This window comes from Wolffia australiana, chromosome 18 (assembly GCF_029677425.1).
Source record: "Wolffia australiana isolate 7733 chromosome 18, ASM2967742v1".
Lineage (NCBI taxonomy): Eukaryota > Viridiplantae > Streptophyta > Magnoliopsida > Alismatales > Araceae > Wolffia > Wolffia australiana.
This window is the reverse complement of record NC_135852.1, coordinates 3183889-3189033: the sequence shown is the minus strand read 5'-3', so window position 1 is coordinate 3189033 and position 5145 is coordinate 3183889. Positions and strand designations below refer to the sequence as shown.

At 44.1% G+C, this 5145-nt stretch overlaps 1 long non-coding RNA gene across 1 annotated transcript; it reads left to right on the top strand.

The window, feature by feature from the left end:
• Nucleotides 1-209: 209 nt before the first annotated feature.
• On the top strand, nt 210-769 carry LOC144715264 (uncharacterized). Its single transcript, XR_013584565.1, has 2 exons — nt 210-340; nt 553-769. It is a non-coding gene; the product is annotated as an uncharacterized LOC144715264 (long non-coding RNA).
• Nucleotides 770-5145: the final 4376 nt, after the last annotated feature.

The following is a 5145-nucleotide window of genomic DNA, read 5'->3' as shown; positions in this document are numbered from 1 at the left end:
TCAATCTATCTACCGAACAATACATCTATCGACACATCCATCTCTATCCCTCTACCCCTTTCCCCTCCATCATCATACGCGAAAATAAGAGCGATGGGAAAACCGAGAAGTCCAAAACTCTCCATGAAAACTCTCAAAGGGGTGATCAACAGCATGACATCTACCACGCCAGCTTCGCCATTCTTCGTCCACTCCGCCAAGACTATTTCTTCCGCAAGAGTGAGCTCTCTCTACTGCACTCCTCTCTGCTCTGCCGCCGCCTCCGAAGAAGACGATTGTGAAGACCCAGAAAGCCCAACAACGAGCAGCTGCTCCATTGACAATGAATCGCTCAACCATGGTAAGCATAAATCATCTCGCTTCTTCTTCTCCCCCAGCAATTCTAAATCTATAATTAGCCAAGAGAAAGAAGAGCAAGAAGAAGAAGATAGAAATCTGCCGTGGGGGAGCACAGCCATGGCTATCTCATCAAGGGATCCTTATGGCGATTTTAGAAGCTCCATGGAGGAGATGACGGTAGCTCACAGCCTGTCTGACTGGTCTGATTTCCAGGAATTGCTTGATTCTTATCTCAGAGTCAACGAGCCGAAGAATCACAAGATCATAATTCTAGCCTTTGTCGATTTGTTGATTGACCTTGCGGAAAAAAGCAACGTGGTCATGTTTTCCTCACTATATCTTCATCCCCGGTTAGAAGAACCGAAAATTTGTGAATCTTGATTTGTAACCGGATGAATTCTAAGATTTATGGGAAATTGATTGGAGGGAAGTAACGAGTTTTACTAATGGAACTGGTATATCTTCCGGATGTGCCGCGTTTTCGAAGCTTGATCAAGGAATGAAAACGATATTTCGGCCTTTAGAGGCTTCATGAGATGGGTGGACGGCCGCTGATTGCAGTAATTACTTGTTTGGTTATAGGAGAGAGAGAGAGAGAGAGAGAGAGAGAGAGAGAGAGAGAGAGAGAGAGAGAGAGAGAGAGAGAGTTTTCTGCTGGCGATGGAGACAAAGTTCTCATCGAAGGCTCTGACGTCCTTGCTGAGAAATCTACAGGCCCAACTGTTATTTAGTCATCGCCACAGCTTTTATTTCAGCTGAAGCGCGCGACGAGTCCGCAGCTCTCTCTCTCATCAGCCATCTCTCTCCATCTCTCTCTCTCTCTCTCTCTCTTTCTATCTCTGTCTCTCTATCTCTCTCCCTCTCCCTGTCATTCTCTCTCGCTCTCTCTCTCTCTCTCTCTTTCTCTCTCTCTCTCTCTATCTCTCTCTCCCTCTCATTCTCTCTCGCTCTCTCTCTCTCTCTCTCCCTCTCATTCATTCTCTCTCTCTCTTCCTGCCTACTCTTTCTCACTCTCTTTCTCTATCTCTCCCTCTCTCTCCCGCCACTCTCTCTCGATCTCTTTCTCCATATCTCCCCCTCATTCCCCCCCTCTCTCTCTATCTCTCTCGCCCTCCCACTCTCTCTCTCTCTGTCGCTCTCTCTCTCTCTCATCCACTCTCTCTCGCTATCTTTCTCTGTCTCACTCTCTCTATCGCTCTCTCTCTCTCCCACTCACTCTCTCTCGCTCTTTCTCTTTGTCGCTCTATCCCTCTCTCGCTCTTTCTCACACTCTCTCGTCCTCACTGTCTCTCTCTTGCTCTTTCTCATTTTCCCTCTCTAATTATCTCACTCTCTCTCTCTCTCGCTCTCCATCTCTCCCTTTCTCTCACTTTTTCACTCTCTCTCTCACTCTCACTCTCAGTCCCTCTCTCTCCCGTTCTCTCCTTCGCTCTCTTACTCTTCCTCGCTCTCTTGACCTTTCTCACTCTCTCTCTCTCGCTCATTTTCCCACTAATTTTCTCGCCCTCCATCTCTCTTGTTCTCTCATTTTCTCCCTCTCTTTCTCTCACTCTTACTCTCAGTCCCTCTCCCTCCCGTACTCTCACTCGCTCTCTTACTTTCCCTCGCTCTCTTGACCTTTCTTACTCCCCCTTTCTCCCTCTCTCGCACTCTTTCACTCGCTCTCTCTCTCTCTCTCTCTCTCTCTCATTCTTACTCTCACTGTCACTCTCCCGTACACTCACTCACTCACTCTCTCTCTCTCTCTCTCCCCCGGTCACTCTTGCGCTCTCTCTCTCCCTCTCCTTTCCGCTCTTGCATCCCTCTCTCCCTATACTATTGCAGTCGCCCAAGAAAATTTGGACGTGAACGAATCTAGAAAACTATGAAGATGACCAACGAACCCAAGAGGTCGTTGTCGGCCTCGCTACGTCCTGTTATGGTAACCGTCAAGAGAAAACCCTCCATGAGAGAGAGAGAGAGACAGAGAGAGCGAGAGCAAGAGAGAGAGAGCCTTTAAGTACGCACAAATCCAACGCCTTCGTGGTCTCCAGTCCTAAAAAATAGGCACGATCCTTCAAAAATTGCTCTCTCTCTCTCTCTCTCTCTCTCTCTCTCTTTCTATCCGATGGCTAGAGGGTTTGACAGATTCCAACACACACACACACACTCTCTCTCACTGTCTCTCTCTATTCCAGTCTTCCACTCTCGCTTTCTCTCTCTAACAAATTCTCTCTCTCTCTCTCATACACACACATACTCCTCTCACTCACTCTCTCGCTCTCTCACACACACTCTCTCTCCCTCCCTCCCTCTCTTTCCCTATCTCTCTCTCTCTCAACCTCTTTCTATCTCCTCCAATCATATATCTAACTATCTGTCCTCACATTATATGCATTTTCATATAAATATTTTGCATTTAGTTTTTATGTAATTTTCCAACATATCGAGGTACAGTCAATGTGACTTATTTTTATAATATGAAATTGAATGTTTAGAATATATTTTCAGTCACAGTTTCATCAAAACAACTTTAGTGGAATGATGTGATTATAAATATTAAAAGTTGTGAACATCATGCTATTGGATGAGATATTTGGGTCTTAAAGAAATTTTGGAACATCAATATTTCAGAATATAAGATAAGAAAATCTTGAATCAGCTCCAATGTTCTTCCAGAATATTAATATTTCAAAGTGACTAAACACAATACAGAATTAGGACATTAAAAATTAACATCAAATTTCAAGAGAAACATACTCAATAAAATATGAATTATTTATGGCAAATTTCCATGTTGTATACAAATTTAGGTCAAATAACTATTTTGTAGTTGTTATTATATTAACTATATTATCGTATTAATATAGACAATAAATATGATAAAATATCTAACCGACCTAATTATTATTATGATGGATGAGGTGGACAAATATATGTCCATATGATAATATAAAACATGAAAAAAATCAAAATAATACCTAAATTACTCGGGCTGGACATTTCGGACCCGGTTACACCAGACCGAACGAGGACCGCAGGTCCTCTATTTGAGGGTAGACCGATTGTTCGGGCAGGTTTAGTTCCATGGGTCAAACTGGACCAGAACCGAAAGTAAATGATAAATATTTATTTAATATTATTTTGTAAAATATTAGTTCAGCATAGTCGTGGAGTATTTGACCCACTTATTAGAGGGGAGTTCTTCTTCGACATCAGGCTGCAAGAACTCATCGAAACCTTTTCCGCAATTTAACTTTTCTTCCTTCTCCATTCACTTCGATTATTCTCCATGAAGAAAGGGAGGTGTGGAGGGCGAAAGACCTAGAGAGGGAGATTGAGAGAGTGGAAGGAAAGAAAGAATTGAAGTGAATAAACATTCCACTTGCAGTTCTAGAGCTTGTTATGTTGATATAAAACATAACCATCAAAATAAAATTTCATCTTTGACTTTGACATTGATTAGTAACCTGACCCAACTGGGACTGGATTGGACTGGACTGGCACGGTACAAGAACGGACCAGAACCGGACCGAACTTTATGTCTTTATTAAAAACCGGGACCTGACCGGGACTGTCAAACCCTATAAATTACTTACAAATTGTTGTTCTCTTTGCCTCTCGTGCTATATTTTTCCCAGGACTTGGAAGGTAGTGTGAAAATTAAAAATTGGATTTAACCATAACATTTGATTCACTAGATATTGTACTTAAATAAATGAAACTCTTGTAGTACATATTTTGTTGTAAGATTCCTTGAAAAAAATAAAGTTGAGGAAAATATTTGCACATTTATTCATTTAAAACATTTTCACATATTTGAGAGAGAGTGAGTGTGTTTGCTTGAGAGTTAGATTGTGGGTGTGAGTGAGAGAGGGATAGAGGGTGTGTGCGCGATAGGGAAAGAGGGATAGAGCGTGTGTGTACATGAGGGAGAGAGAGACAGAGAGATAGAACTGTATTGGTAAGATAGAGAAAATGAAAGAGAGAGAGAGAGAGAGAGTGTGTGTGAAAGATAGAAAGTGAAAGAGAGATTGTGTGTGTGTGTGTGAGAGAGAGAGAGAGAGTATGTGTGTGATGGAATGTGAGGGGGGGAGGAAGAGAGAGAGTGTGTAATAATGTGTCTGTGAAAGAGAGAGAAAAGAGGGAGGGAGAGTGTGTGTGTGTGAGAGATAAGGATGTACAGAAAGAGAGAGAGAGAACGGGAGAGAGTGTGTGCGATAGAGTGTGCGTCTGAGAGAGGAAGGGACTGAAAGAGAGAGAGAGAGAGAGAGAGAGAGAGAGAGAGAGAGAGAGAGAGAGAGAGAGAGAGAGAGAGAGAGGGAGAGAGAGGGAGAGAGAGAGGGGGAGAGAGAGAGAGAGAGAGAGAGAGAGAGGGAGGGGCAGAAAGAGAGAGAGGAAGAGGGAGTGACAGAAAGAGAGAGAGGAAGAGGAAGTGGGAGAAAGAGAGAGAGAGGAGGGGAGGGAGAGAGAGAGAGAGGGAGGGGCAGAAAGAGAGAGAGGAAGAGGGAGTGACAGAAAGAGAGAGAGGAAGAGGAAGTGGCAGAAAGAGAGAGAGGAGGGGAGAGAGAGAGAGAGAGGGGGAGGGGGAGAAAGAGAGAGGGGAAGAGGGAGTGACAGAAAGAGAGAGAGGAAGAGGAGGCGGCAGAAAGAGAGAGAGAGGAGGGGAGGGAGAGAGAGAGAGAGGGAGGGGCAGAAAGAGAGAGAGGAAGAGGGAGTGACAGAAAGAGAGAGAGGAAGAGGAAGTGGCAGAAAGAGAGAGAGAGGAGGGGAGGGAGAGAGAGAGAGAGAGAGAGAGAGAGGGGGAGAGGGAGAGAGAGGGAGAGG